Raw genomic sequence first — 17,162 nt, 5'->3', positions numbered from 1 at the left:
AAAAACATAGATGCAATGAATCCGAAAGATATTACCAAACAAATACATCCCTATCCTTATCAAATTCTTGAAGTGACAGAGAGATCCACGTAACGTATATTGCACATAATATTCATTAAGTTAGCATGCATGAGGATTAGGCCTTAATATTTTATTAAAACCATATTAAGCTAAACTAAACTGTAATATCGAATATTGAATGACAACTTTAAAGCATTAATGGGTTACGGTACACCAATATCTTGAGAATGAACCACATTAGTTGGTTCGAAACATCGACCAAATCATAATGATGTGGTTAATTCGAAAGACATTCTCATTTACAATATAGATCACAAAAGCCTAAGATCTAATATCAATATATCGTATGACGGAGTGTTGCATCACATATATAGTGTAAAAGTATAAGTGATATCTCACATCACATTATTTTGAAAACCCTAAAAACACTTAAATGGTGGAAAACATGGAATTTCAAGGGAAAAATGATTACCTAATATCCATCCTAATCCTAATTTATTAATCGAATTAAAATTAATTAATTCTAATTGAAAGTGATTAAGGAAATATCGTATATAGGTGATTTATTTCACCATGGAAATTCATTGCAAAATGTCAATATCTATTATAAGTCAGATGACATGATAGAATGATAACACCAATCAGCATGATGTGTAAGTGTCAACTTGATGCCATGTGTCAAGTGGAAACAATGGTTACAAGTATCAAAAAAAAATAGGTGACACGTGTCATGTGACATGTCAACAAAGCCACATGTAATAATGACACTTTAGCAAGGAGTCCAGCAAGGCAAACATGCATGTAATATCAGGTATTAGCGTCTTCTTTTGGCATTCTTTTAACAGTTTCATAGTAGATATCCAATATCCAATAGCAAACTATCATAAGATTGGATGCTCATTAAATATAAAAGATTACTATATCTAATATTCGGGAATGATAATGTATCTATTATATGTTGTATATAGAAATGGTCATGAGACTCTGATCATAATTTCACAGGTTTGAAATATTGTTATTTGGCATTTGATTATTAATTAATGTTGAAAAACAAATCTTGATATCGATATGTTTTCAAAAGGGAAATTTTGGGGTTTTATTTAATAAAGCAAAAAGTGAATAAAATACATTTATTTTTGGGTTTTTATAAAAAAAAATGTCTTGGATTTATTTTAAAAATACAATATGTACACAAAAGGGAAAACTACATTAATAATAAAAATGAAATGGATCTTCATATATTCAATAATGAGAATTTGTTATCACACCAAAACAATTGGCAACACACTCGAAGAAGTAGGTATCTTTGTCCATATTCATGATTTTATGTAAAAGCAATAATTAAATTGCAGTAAAAAATGTCAAATATGGAACTTTCATACATAACTATAAACTTTACCTTTAAACTTTACTTTTAGTATCCAATTAAAAGATATAACAAATCCACTTCTAGTAATCATAACCAAAAAATCATCATTCTTCATTAAAGTAAATTTAATGAATGAATCATGATAATAGTGTTTATAGTGTAGTATTGCTTTAGAATTGAGATGATCCTCATATATATGGTGTTATGGAATGAGATTATATTGATATATCGTTCCAATTATTATGTGATGTCATAATATATCTTTGATACAAAAATGTTGATCTTATAACTTATGATGATGTGAAGAATGTGGCTATTGCATGCAGATTTTATGACATGAGCATGCAATTTTTTTACTATTTAGAATGTTGTGATAACAATGAAGTTATGTTCTCATGATGGCATGCAAGAGTTGGCATGTGGATTATTTTCTATGATGTTACAGTTATAACTAATGCATGGGTTTCATGTTGAGATGTGGTGATTGACAAGAACTTCACAAATGGGCTAAGAGGGTTGGTTTATTTGATGATATCATGGGAGCCAATACCTATGAGGGAGAATGTGTAAACCATATGATTTGGGGACAGACTCAATCAACACTACATATTTAAATGTTCTTTTGTCTTGTGTAACTCTTAATGGATAGCTCTTAAGAATATAGTGGACCATCTTGAGGAGGCCGAGTGCGTGGAATTGGATTGGGATGCCAAAGTCCAAAAGTGGTGTGAGGACTTTGATGTCTGGGGTTGTGTACCTTAGTTGGTTGTGGAGTGAGTTGGTTTATCCTTGCGAGAGGCCTAGAGTCATTAAGTAGTGAGACTAGATGCCTTCCTTGGGGTAGATGAGGTCTAAGCCCTGGGCTAAGTCTTGGGGCTATGGTATAGGTTAAGTTTGTATTCCTAGTTCTGAATGTTAGGAAAGAGGCTTGAGATTCCTCTAGTTTTCCCCGATGTTGTGATGTAACTTTCAATGTCTGCTGGTATACTAATTCAGTAGAGGGTGTTGGGAAAACATGGGGTAATAATAATAATAATAATAAAATGTTAAACTTAACTTTGGGATGAAGTTCCATAAAGAGAGGAAGTATGTAATGCTTCATACTACTAATAATAGATATATATATATATATATATATATATATACAAATAACGAAGAAAGAAAATAATAAATTAACAAAGCAACAAATAACAAAGAAAACATAATAATAACTAAATAAAATAACAAATAATGAAGATAATAATAAATAAATAAATAAAATATAAAAGTTGTCATGATGGCACATGGACTATGCACTTGTAGATCCTTTTCCAATCCCCTTACCATTTTTAGAATAGTCGATTCTATTTAATGGTGAAAAAGGGAGATGATTGTAGAAATTGCAAGTAATTTGCTACTGCTAATGAAATCGAACTAAAATCGAGAGACATAAAATTCTTCTACTATTCTGTGGAAAGGAAAACACATGATAGAAACAAATGTAATAACGTTAAACCATCAAAACACAAGGAATAAAATGATTTTACAGGGGAACCCAGCAGGGAAAAACCCCTTCGTTTCTTTGCATTAATTCAAATGAGAATATGGAGAATTTATAAGGTCTTGCTTCAACCCTGAAGCACAAAATACAATGTAATTTTGATTTCCTACTCACTGACCTTCTCTAACCCACACTTATCCAATTAAAACCTCATCCCTCATCTTATTCCCTTCCGTAATCCTTAAGGAAATTAGCTCCAAAATAATAGGGAAACTCCCTATTTCCTTGCGCAATTTTTAGAGGAATTAACCACTTGCTCAATGAAAAAACTCTATTCACTCAACTAGTATACAATTGATGATTACAATGTTCCTTTTCCTCCACTCCAACTAGGAAACTCAAATTCCATGGATGACTGGGTTTATTTTTAGTAAATTGATCAGTTAGCTAAGATATTAGTGAGTTAAAAATGGTTACAACTACTCAACTGAACTCCTACTAACTCCACTAAAGACTAAAGCTCAGTTAACTGAGTTTAACTAACAATAAATCCACTATATTTCTAAATTTTAGCAAACAAACCCACGCACAACTCTACTTCTAGCCTATAACTCGAATTTACTGACTTAGCTAGGAGACAAAGCCATGTCACTCTAGCTATCTAGAATCCCAGTCATCTTGCTAATGTGGAAAATTAAATTTCTCCATTTGAATAAGGCACACATCAAATGAAGACTTTTCTTGCTAGATTTTAACAATCCCTCTTAGAAATAAAAGGGTTTTGCACCACCCTTATCCTTCTCATTTGGAACTCGAATTTTCCTCTTGACAATGTCTTTGTCAAAATATCTGCACCCTGGTCCTGTGTGGGAATGTACTACAACATCATGATTCTCCTCTACACACATTATCTCAAGTGATGGCACTTGATATCAATGTGATTGAACCTGTTTTCAAAGAGTTTGATACAACTCTGATTATCACACTAAATCATTGTATGATCCATCTCCTGACTTAAAATACCAACAACAATTGCTCTACTAGTAGCAATATACTCGACCTCTGTTGATATGAGTGATGCAGATCTCTATTTCCTACTATACCAAGAAATAGTTGTTGACCCAACACTAAAGATAGCTCCTGAAGTGCTCTTCCTATCTGATGTACGTCATGCCCAATATGCATCAGTGAAGCCTTGGAGATTCACACCATCAGTCCTTCTATACCACTTTCCAAAATCTATTGTGTCGTTGAGGTATCTAAGCACATGTTTTGATGTTTTCAAATGAATATTGGTAGGCTTCACCATAAGCTAACTCGACTAATTAACTGCATAACATATTTCAAACCTTATGTTCACCAGATACATCAAGGACCCCACCAGTTGTCTATAGATGGTAGAATCTACTGTCTCTCTTGTATAATATTCCTCCTTCCTCCAGTTGGTAGATAGAGGAGTTCCCATATGCTTGTAGTCTTGCATATGGAATCTTTAAAGTATTTCATAGGTATACTTCCCCTAACCTACAAATAGCTCTCCAAATCCCTGCCAGACTTCCAAACCAAGGAAGTAGTGCATCAAGCCCATGTCCTTCATCTCAAACCCTCTTGCAAGGTCCTCCTCGCAATATTGGATCAACTTCCCATCCCTTGTCAGTATCAAGTCATCTATATACAAGACTAGAATGAGCAATTTTCCATCTACCACAATGTAGTGATATTGGCATCTGCTTCACTTTTGGTGAAGCCCAATCCACTAATATATGTTTCTATCTGAGTGTACCAAGCATGGGGTGATTTCTTGATACCATAAAGGGCTCTCCTAATTCTACACACATGTGTCCCTCTATCAAATGTCTCAAATCCCTAAGGCTTCTCTATGTAAATCTCTTCCTCAACAACTCCATTGAGGAAGGCAGTCTTCACATCCATCTGGTCGATATTCCACCCCATCTGCACATCTAATGCTAGAATCGTTATGACAAAGGATTATCTTATGACAGGGGAAAATGTCTCCTCATAATTAACTCCCTCTACCTATGAGAAGCCTTTGGGAAAAAACATGGCCTTGTACTTCTCAATACTGCCATCAACTGCATGTTTCACTTTATATATCCATATGGAACCAACAACTGACTTGTTTTATGGTCTCGAAACCACCTCCCATACATTGTTCTTCATGATGGAGTCATACTACTCCACCATGGCATCAACCCACACTGATTGGGAAACTTCCTCCTCAAATGAAGAAGGATTAGAACCAATGGGTTATGGCATAAGTGCCATATAACCAATATACTTTTATAGTGATCTCCTCTACCCGTGTGAGGATGTAGGAGCTCCCACATGCTCTTATGCATCTTACACCAAATTTTCAACCTCTCTGGTACTCTTCCTCCCCAGTCTAGAATATTATGGTTGAGTGGGTGCCTCCGCTCAACCTCCTTTCTGCTGCTCCACATGTGGCTTCTCCACAACATCCTAAATTTATGACTAAGCTTCCTCCTTTAGAGCTAGAAGCTCCTCCTCTGGTGGAATACTCATATCTCACTCTAGAGAGCTTCTCATAACCTTCTCCTCATCAAGTCTAACATCTCTCCTCATCATTGTCATCGTGAGTGAGGGAAAATGCATCCAATAGTTATGAGGTGTCTCTTACAAAGATCCCCATCTTAGTTATAGGCTCCAATTTTTTCCTATTATCCTTGGAGACATGAAAATAGACAATAGATCCAAAAATTCGAAAATGGGATACATTTGGGTTCCTCCTAGAGAAAGCTTCTTTGGGTGTGATCATGCCAAGTATTTTGTGAGGACTCCAGTTGTAAAAATAAACTGTTGTATTTCATGCTTTTTCCCATAGATATAGAGGCTTTCCCTAATCATGAAACATTTTTCTTGCAACCCCTACATTGATTTTGTGGAAATGGTTCTCTTCTAATGCCTTACGCGGCACAAAACGATTTTAAATCATTAGACACAAACTCTCCTCCATTATCACTTCTCAGGGATTTAATTTTCTGAGCAGTCTCATTTTCAACCAATGCTTTGAATTCAACAAATTTTGCAAAGACTTCATTATTCTTTTTTTATAAAAACTTGTGGGAAAATTCATCTATGAAAATAACATAATACCTATGTTTTGCAACTAAGACTGTAGAAAATGTCCCACACACATCAGAGTGGACTCGCTCCAAGATTGCTCTAGGTCTACCATCTCGGCCCTAGAAGGATGCTTTGACATATTTTCCAAGAGTGCATCCCTTGCAAACATCATGTTGATCAAGGGTGCATTTTTGAAGTCCTACGGTGATTTGATGCATGATTTTCAAATCTCCATGGTGTAGGTGACCCATCCACCTATGCCAGAGTTCTCCTACATCTTGATTCTGAACATGTTCTGATTTTCTACTCAATGCAGCGCATACATCCACCTCTTGCTTCTAGAGATTTTTCACTTTAACACCAATTGTTTTTAGTTTTCCAGTAGCAACATGCTTCATAAAGGCTTTCCCTTTACTGAACACCACACCATATCCTTTGTCCTTCAATACAACTACAAAAATCAAATTTTTTCTTCAGCGTAGGCACATACGTTACATTTTTAGGTGAATATGGGAGCCTAGCTCCATCTTAAAGGTGACAGTACCAATACCTTTGGTACTATATTGTCCATTATCTCCAAGTTCTATGTGTAATTATATGTCCTTCCCCTCCAGGCTACTAAAGAACTCCTTAGATCCTGCCATATAAAATGGGAATCTTCAGTCCAAGTACCATACACTACCTTGTACAATACTTTCCATGCATGCAATATGGGTGAGATCCAATTCAAATAGTGATGCAGGAGCATCACCTCGTGCCCCTCCTACAGGCTTCTTCACGGATTTCTTGTGCAGACACTTGGTTGCACAGTGTCCATATTCGTGGTAGTGAAAACATTTAATTTTTTTGAGGTCCTTCTTCTTGCCCCGGTTCTGACTGGATTCTACCTTGCCTTGGGCCTTCTTTCCCTTTCCATTTAAGGCAATTTTTTCTTCCTCCTCAGCTTTGGTGCTTTGGTTGTGCCACCATCTCTAGTGTTTCTTCTAATCTCCTCCTACACTAAATCATCCCAAAATCTCTCCCAATCTAGTAGTTTGTATCTTCTATTAACTTATTCTTGATAGTTGTGCCAGGATTTCAGAAGGCCAAGGAGTGCTAAACTCACAAGTTCAGATGATGGCGCATTTTCTCCTACTCCTCTAATTTCATCTTGAACTTGAGTGAATATAGATAGGTATAGTGGAATGGTTTCATTTTTCTGCATTTGAATGCTCCTAATTCTATCTCTCAATGCTAATTTCTTGGCATCACTTCTTCTCTAGAAGAGATCTGTGATAGTTTTCCACATTGCAAAAGGAGTCACATTTCCATGCAAGTTCGAAACAACATTATCTATGACATTATCCATAATAATCATCCCGACCTTTGTTGTGTCTTTCTTCCACTGGGAAAGTTCTTGCGCATATGATTTTGTTGGTTTCAGAATATTAGTTTGTGTATATTCCCATACTCCATTTTCATCCTGGATAGTTTCGATCCTGTCTTTCCAAGAACAAAAATTCAAGGTGCCCTCCCAGGCATACTCTACCCTTAATCCATTGAAAGACATTTTTCCTGGACTAATGATAATCTGCAACAAAAACTCTGCAAGTCTTTTCTCTGAGATAATATCTGGAACAAAGTTTCTATGTAGTCTTTTGATGCTCTCATACCATGTAGAAATTGCAAGAAATTTTCTACTGCTAATGAAATCAAACTGAAATAAAGAGACATAAATATATTCTAATATTATGTTGAAAGGAAAACACAAGATAAAAACACATGCAACCATCAAAACAAAAGGAACACAATGAATTTATAGGGGAACCTAGTTGGGAAAAACCCCTCCACTGCTTTGCATTAATTTTGATGAGAATATGGATCAATTACAATGCCTTGCTTCAATCTTGAAGCACACCCTGCAATGCAATTTTTATCTCTTGCTCACTGGCCTTCTCTAACAAACACTTAGCCAATTCAAGCCTCAACCTTCCTCCTACTTACTTCCGAAATCCTAAGGGAAATCAACTCCTAAATAAAAGGGAAATTCCCTATTTCCTTGCGCAATTGCTAGAGGAATTTACCACTTGCTCAATGCAAAATATTTGTACACTCAACTAGTATACAATTGTTGATTACAATGTGCATTTTCCTCCACTCCAACTAGGCAATTCAAATTCCATGCATGACTGGGTTTATTTGTAATAAATTGATCAGTTAACTGAGATATCAGTGATTTAACAATTGTTATAACTACTCAACTGATGTCCTATTATCTACACTAAAGAATAGAGCTCCTTCACATTACACAAATGAAAAATTCTTATGATACAAATGACAAGACCTCCTTTCTATATATATGAGTCTAAGGGGTCACAATATAATCAAAGTCGACATAAGAATAATAATGTAAGGGCACAACAATAACAATTGTGGAATTTTATGGGGCACAATAATAACAATATGGGGACAACATGGGCACAACAATAACAATAATAATAAGGGAATACATTAGTATTATAGGGACCTAACATGTCCCTCTCCTTCAAAAAAGTGTTGTCCTAAAAGCTTGAGTAGTTCCGGATACTTCTGTATAAAATTCTCATCCTCCCATGTGGAATCTTTAGCGGGTAAGTTCTTCCACTTGATGAGATACTCTGGAATTGATTGATTTTGTAGTTGTCGAGTTCTTGTTTCAGTGACTGCTCCAGGTTCCAATATGATTTTTCCTTCCTAGTCAAGTTCTGGCAATATTGTTTGAACTAGGAGCTTGTCACCTATAACCTTCTTTAAGCATGAAACATGGAAAACTAGGTGCACTCGGGAAGATGCAGGAAGTTCCAATTTGTATGCCATAGTACCAATATTTTACAACACCTTGTATGGACCATAATACTTTGGTAATAATTTATTACCCTTCTTAGCTTGCTTGAGGGACATTATTTGTATGGTTGTAGTCGTAGAAATACCTAGTCACCTACATCAAAAATTCTTTCACTGTGATATTGATATGCCTGTTGTTTCATTTTATTCTTCACTAAAGTTAGGTTATCCTTTAAGAGTTGGAGAACTTTTTGTTGATGCTCGATGTGATCTTCCACTATTTGAACATTAAAATTTTCTCTTAAATATGATGTGACGGATGGTGGATGATATCCATAAAGTTCCATAAATGGGGTCATTTTTTCTACAGTATGGAAGGAAGTGTTATACCACCATTCATCCAGAGGCAACCATTTGACCCATTGTGTCTGTTTATCAAATACAAAGCAAAGAAGATATCCTTCCAAACATTTTTTCACTATCTTAGTTTTCCCATCAGATTGAGGATGATAAGATGAGCTATGAGTACCTAGACAAGAAAATAAATTTGTCCAAAAATTTCTAGTGAAAATAGGACCTCTGTCACTTACAATAATCTTTGGGTTTCCATGTAGCTTTTGAATTGTTTCCATAAATGTAGTAGCAACTGTATTGGCTTTATATGGATGAGATAATGCAAAAAAGTGTGCATACTTGGTAAGCCTATCAACTACCACCATGATGACACTCTTTCCTTCGGACTTGGGTAAACCTATGATAAAATCCATTGAAACCTCCTCCCAACATTGACTTGGAATGGATAAAGGTTGTAATCGACCCAAGGTCTTAATTTTCTCAACTTTGTTTTGTTGGAAAACCAAACATTCACCACAAAATTTTGAATATCAGATTTAAGGTCATCCCAAAAAAAATCCTTCTTAACCCTATGGTAAGTTTTTAAAAATCTTGAATGCCCTCGTAAGGGATAGGTGTGCAATTCCAAAAGAATTTTTTGTTTGAGTTGGGAATTCTTACAAAGGTGTAAGTGATCTTTGTACCATAACGTATCATTTTTATAGTTAAATGTATCATATGTATTGGGATCTTGTTGCAACTTTTGAATGAGTTTCCACACTTCTTCAACATTCTTCCATTCATCCCTTACTTCTTTTATCCAATCTGTTTGGATAATAGAAATGGCACAAGAAAATGCTTCCACATCCTCATCCTTTCTTGAGAGTGCATCTGTAACAACATTTTGCTTCCCTTTTTTGTAGCTGATTTCAAAGTCATAACCCAACATCTTTGTGACCCATTTTTGTTGCTCTTCTAAATATAATCTTTGTTCTAAAAAGTATTTAAGACTATCATGATCCGTTTTTACCTTGAAGTGTCTTCCCATTAGGTAAGGTCGTCAGTTCTTAAGTGCATGTAGTATTGCCAACATTTCCTTCTCATAAATAGCGTAGTGTACATACTTTCCTTTGATTGGACGAATTTCAAAAGCAATGAGTCTTTCTTCTTGCATTAAAACAACACCAATTCCATTTCCTTAGGCATCAGATTCTACAATAAAGGCTTTTGTGAAGTTTGGCATAGCTAAGGCCGGTGCTTGGCACATTGCCTATTTAAGATGTTCAAAGGATTTCATTTCTTCTGGAGTCCAAGAAAATCCATCTTTCTTCAATAATGTTGTTAGAGGTGCGGTTATTCTCCCATAATTCTTAACAAACTTGAGATAATACCCTGCCAACTCGAGAAATCCTCACAGATGCTTTATGGATGTGGGGATTTTTTATTCCTTAATGGATTTAATTTTGCTAGGGTGTACCTTAACACCTTCATGAGATACAATATGACCCAAATATTCCACCTCCTATACTCCAAAGAAACATTTGGAGGTTTTTGCATATAATTGTTTCTCCTCCAATAGTTTGAGCACTCTATCAACATGTTGAACTTGATCCTTCCAAGACTTGTTGTAGATTAGTATATCATCAAAAAATACTAACACAAATTTTCTAAGGGTTTGAAAATGGAATTCATCAAACCTTGAAATGTAGAAGGTGCATTGGTAAGGCCAAAGGACATGACCAAAAATTCATAATGGCCCTCATGAGTTCTAAATGATGCTTTCAGAATGTCTTCAGTCTTCATTCTAATTTGATGATATCCTGAACGAAGGTCCAACTTGTTGAAGTAAATTACTCCATGAAATTCATCCAATAATTCATCAATGACAGGAATGGTAAACTTATCTTTATGTAATATTCCTAATTGGAATTTAACAACTTATACCAAGCAATGGACTAAGAACAATAAATAAACTGGAACTCATACACAATAATTAAAACACCAAAATGTCTAGCAACACAATCTAAGCCATTTTATTAATTTTATGATAAAAGTGTACATAAAACGAGTTGAAGTTTTGGAGCCTGGGCTTGCTATGCAAGTTATGCAAACCCCATGTAGTACAACTATGATCTGGAAGAAATACTCGCCCAAACTGGTACTATGCACTACCTAAAAATATATTGTTATTGTTGTTGGAATGGAACTAAATATTCTACCATGAAGAATGCTCAGATCACCTTGAAATTGCAGCCACAGACTCCACTCCAAAACCCCATAAATACCCAGAAATGGTTTGGCCCAACTCCAAGCCAAAATTGAGCCCACCAAGTGATGCAAACTCCCCATCTAACTAGCAATTCGACCTGCTATAATAATGAGGATTTTAGACCTGAATGTTGCCCAAAAAATTCTATAAAATTAGCTGTAGAATCCTCTGAATAAACCCACAAAAACCCATAAAGGGTTTGGGTTGAATCCAACGTGCCCCATTGACCCCATGAAATGTACATGGCTCTAACTAGTTAGAAAAATGCCCTGTAGAAATAATTATTCTATACAAGGCCAATAAATTACTATAAAAATCTCCTCCAAGCGTTGCAAATCACTCCATGCCTCTATATTTCTCCTTAGCCCGAACTTCCCAAATCTCCCTGCCAAAATGTATGCGCAGTAGCTGGTATAGAAACCCCGGAAATAGATAAATCCGGACCTCCAAAATGTAGCACTCTCAGCCCTGCAAATCACCAAAGAAAAACCCACCCTCCCAATGGATAAATCTCTACGAATTCTTCAGCCAAACTCCACTATTTTCTAGCTTCTCTCAGCCCCTTCGAATTTCCTTCTGCACCCTAAGAGAAGCACGCTCCAGCTGGAAATGGTATACAATGTAGCTCCTAGAGAAGCCCTGAGATGGACTCCTTTTTACTCCCCTAGGGTGACACTCGAAGTTCACCGAAGGTAGAGGTGGAATTCCCGCTCAAAAATTCCTCGTGTTGAACAGCACGGTTGTCTTGGCTAAGCGGGTCAATAGAACTAATGTCGAAATTGTAAAATGACTAAAGATTCCCCAAATGAGAGCCTCCTTTCTCTATTTATAATTGTTGGCCTCTCTCTCCCTTGGTGGCCCCCACTTTCCACTAGTTCATCCCCTTTCTTTTTCTCTCTCTTGCTCCAAAAGTGTGCATTCCCTTTCTGTCTCTCTTGTGGCCCCCACTTGCCAATGAGCTGCAATCTTACCTTTTCACCCAAGATCCTCAAGCCGAAATCATGTCTGAAACTCGAACTACAAAATTGTGCTATGCCGAGAACCTCCCCAATAAACTTCGTTAATCTCCTCAAATGAAAAATCAAAATTGGGGATATTGTACTTTAATAGTGAGCTTGTTGAGCTCCCTATAATCTGAACACACGCGCCATGATCCATCCTTCTTGTGCCCCAATACTACTAGAGCAGAGAAAGAACTTTGACTGGGTTGAATTATACCAGCTTCTAGCATTTCTACAACCATACGTTCAATTTCACTCTTTTGGGCATATGGATGTCTGTAAGGCCTGATGTTTGAAGGAACACTTCCTAGAATCAAATGAATAGAATGATAATGATCACGAATAGGTGGGAGGCATTTGGGAGTCTCAAATACCTTGGAATGATTGTCCAAGACTTTTTGGAGATCTGAAGAAATAGATGATTTCGAGGTGGGAACCTCTAGCGATCATAATTGTGAAATTATGCCACATTTTTCTTTCTTTATAATCTTTGTCATGTCATTAGAGTTGATTATGTTTCCCGGTTTCCCTACGCTACCCATTAATTCAACTTCGTTTCCTTCTAAAAAAAATCAAGAGAAGTTCTTGAAAATTAAAAGTTATTGTACCCAAAGATTGTAGCCATTAGACTCCTAGTATAACATCAGCACCACCCATTAGAATGGAGAGAAGTGGACTATTCAACACATATTCTCCCATGGATAGTTTGATATTATGGCACTTTCTAGAGAAATTTATGGCTCCTCGATTTGCAACCATCACTTGACATTCTCGTGTTGGATACAGGAAGCAATTCAATTTCTTCGCTATCTTACAATGAATAAAATTATGGGTACTGCCCGAATCAATCAACACTATTACCTTTTTCTTCTTGATATGTCCTTCTATCTTGATAGATTGAGGAGTGGTAATTCCAGCCAATGCATTACATGATATGGTCAGATTCATTTATTCTTTCTATAGGGTTTGTTCCTGGTGTTTATCCTCTTCTTTTGATGTTTCTTACTCCTTTTCTTCTTCCTCTTCACAATCTATGTAAAATAATTTATTCTCAGCACAATCATGACCTTTAGTGTATTTTCTATCACAACTATAACAAATCCCTTATGCTCTTTTTTCTTCCAATTTTTGTGGTGTCAACCCTGTAGGTTATGGAAGGCTAGGGGCAACAACACTTCCATCTTTATAGTTTTGATTGGTAGGCTTCCTTGTCACCATAATTTTGACTTTAATTTTTCTTGCCAACCTGAATGCCTTCTCTAATGAATCAGGTTCCCAAAGGCGAACCTCATGTTGGATTTTATCCTTTAAATTTGCTATGAACACATCAATCTTGTGCTCCTCTGGAACATCTTTTACCCTTATATTCAATATTTGGAAGTCCCCAATGTGCTTCACCATTGAACCCTTTTGTTTGAGATTTATCAATTGGCATAAAAAGGTGTTGCTTTTTGTATTATCATTTCTTCAGTAAAAATTGCCCAAGTGACAACTTGTTTACGAGATCAAAGTCATCAATACCATACAAACTGATTGGGTTCCAAATATAAAGTCGCAATGTGTACCTTTGTTTGTTTTCACATTATGGAGATTGAAATATTGCTCCATCTGTAGTATCCATTTTATGGGATCCTTGCCATCAAACTTCCTCATATTGATATTTGGAACATGGTGGGTATTCAGTCCAACGTTAGAGTCTATGAAATCATAACTAACATTTCTTTTGTTCTCATTATGAGTTTCTTCTACTACCTTTTCGCCATTAGGAAGCATTTCTTGTAGCAACTTTGCCAAACCTCCTTTCAAACCTTCCATGTCTTTCTTCAAATCTTCAATGTTTACTTGTAAACCATCCATCTTAGCTTCCACGCCATCCTTCTTATCTTCCATGCATTTCTTTAAATCATCCATCTTAGCTTCCATGCCTTTCCTTAAATCATCCATCTTAGCTTCTGTTACTTTTTGTGAGAGTGAAATTTGTTGCACTTGGTCTCGTAATTTTGATATATCTTGTTGTATTTCTTCCTCTTCTTCATGAGTCATGCTAGATATTTCAGGTTTCTTACTAGGTGCTTCCATTTTATTTCTTTGAGGCATGAATTAATGATAGTTATGCTTCACTATGCCCTTCGAATTCCTTCAAACTAATTTTTCAAACCAAACTTATGCAAAATTTTAAAAAGACTACACACTATTTTTTCCTTTCTAGGAGCTCGATATTGAATCTATTGTATCTCTATAATTTCAGATCTCCAAGGTATAAAATTTCGTCTTGAGGTAGCCCTCTGATTCCTCTTTCCAACCCCACAATTCTGATTAAGATTGGATTCTCCATGAAAGTGTTATTCCAAAGCTCCCACGATGACCTGATTTTAGACTGGTTCAGTAGAGTAAACTTGTATGAAGTGCCACATGTCACTATTTCGAACTTCGAACCTGGAAATAACACACAAAAAACTAAAACCCGTATTTTTTCTATACCTTTTTACGAAATGAAATATGATGCTCATAGAGAACGTTATGACGAGTTTCCACAGGTCACTTGTTTGAGATATAATTCGGGAGCCTGCAAAAGCTCCAACTTCCTTGGGTCATATCTTCGTAAATATAGTGAGACAAGATCTGAAATTGGTACCTGAGGTTCATCACAATTTCAGATCAAATGGGTTTTAATTTCAGCCTCTGAAACTTTGTAGAAACAAAGTTATAGTGAACATTCCACGAAGAGTGGTTTGAAGCAGCAAAACCTTAGAGTCCAAAGCTCTGATACTGAATGTTATGCAACCAACTCATAAAATAGAAGAAAATATAGATAAACGACTTCAAAATTAGCCTCTTCAAGGGGGAAACCTCTTTTAAATTACATGAATGAATAATTATTGCATGATACAAATGGCAGGACCTCATTTCTATATATAGGAGTCTAAGGGGTCAAAATATAATCAGAGTTGACATAACAATAATAATGTAGGGGCACAATAATAACAATATGGGGACAACATGGGCACAACAATAACAATAAGGGGGGTACAATGACAATAATAATAATGGAATATACTAGTATTATAGGGGCCTAAATATCTAACAATAACACCACTAGATTGCTAAATTTTAGCAATCAACCCATGAACAACTCTAATTATAGCCTATAACTCGAATTTACTGACTTAACTAGGAGACAAAGCCATGTCACTCTAGCTAATTGCAATCCAAGTCATCCTACTCATGTGGAAAATCGAATTTCTCCATTTGACGAAGGCACAAGTCAAATGAAGACTTTTCTTACTGCGTTTTAACAAAGAATTCATTCATTTGCTCATTCTTTAAGGAAGGGAATGTTGCAAGACAAACGGCCTTGGTGATCCAGGTGGATATTGGTGGCCACCTGCTTATTCCACCTAGACTCCCTAGTCATTTTCATCTATTTCCTTCATTGTAGCACAATTTACTGCTTTTGGTAGTTTTTCGTGTTCTGAACTTCCAAAGTTCTTTTGAGGCCCTAAACGACGTTTTTTTGGAAAAAGTGCTTTTCTGATTTCTACATAAATGACATCAACAGTTGCATTTATAGGATATATCTTTCCAACTAGCTATCATACGCGTCAAATAGAGATAATATGACCAAGTTACAACCCCGAGAAATTGGCTGCCCAACTAACCCCAACGAGACCCATAAACTCTTAGTGTTACATCTCCTCGGGTTAGGGTTTTGGTTGTTTAGGATTTTCTCTTATTGTTCAATAATAAAAAAGGCCCTTGAGCCTCATTGTAAATCAGTTCAAAGGCATGCAACCGCCACATACCTTCTCCTGAAAGTGTTGCTCATATCTCTTCTCTTGAAGAGATATCTGCATCCTGGTGTTGATGATGAGCCTCATCATTGGGTAATTATATGGGCCTTAATTCACCTCCTAGCTTAGTCAAACCAACTATTCTCAAAACTTATTGCATACTTTTGATTATATTTTGTTTATGATATGAGTTAGAGTTGGATATTTTGCTTTGTGGTCTAATGTGCATTTAATGTAGGTTTAAAGGATAAAAGCAAGGAATTTTGGCAAAGACCTTGGTCAAAACTCGAATGGGACAAGGGAGAGGAATTATAGGAGGAAAATCCTCCTCATTTACTACCCCTCCATTCGAATATTCCTCCATTAGCTCAGAGTGCAAACAACCAAATCATGAGGACTAGAAGGTAGCCGAGCAAGTGAAAGACAAAGCACCAGCTTATCTCGTGTTTAGGAGACGAGCCTCCCTAATTTTAAGGAAGTCATTGGAGACTTCATATGTATAAGTAGAGAGGCCTAGGACCTCAATAGGATTCAGATTTTTTATTGTAAAACTCCACTCTATTTTCGAGCTACAAGACTTGTGACAGTTTTTTTATGTAATCCATTGTTTTGATAATAAGAATGAGTGTTGTTTTGAGTGAACATTGAGTTAGCTCAGAGGGCTGAAGCTCTTGGGTTAGGGCCCAACCCTAGCAGCCAAGGCTCCTCTTTATTATACATGTATGTTAGCATAGATTCATAGTTTTATTTTTCATTTTCTTAAGTAGTTGCATTTCCATTACAACAGTGTAGATTAGATTGGTTGTATGTTAGTTTGCTTCCATTTTTTCCTTCTTTCAGTTAGCAGGTTAGCAAGGAGAAAAGGGATCACCACAAGGTTGTTAGCAGTGCCTCGGCCTCACTTCCTCCCTCTGGGACCATGACTTGAGGAAGAGACCCTTCAGCAACCCCAAAAACACAGATTTCTAGTTCTTGCATGAGCTTTGGAGTT

Source organism: Pinus tabuliformis, chromosome 4_2, assembly GCF_031772625.1.
Source record: "Pinus tabuliformis cultivar Carrire ecotype Pingquan chromosome 4_2, CPIR1, whole genome shotgun sequence".
Taxonomy (NCBI): Eukaryota; Viridiplantae; Streptophyta; class Pinopsida; order Pinales; family Pinaceae; genus Pinus; species Pinus tabuliformis.
Note: the sequence above shows the minus strand (reverse complement) of the source record.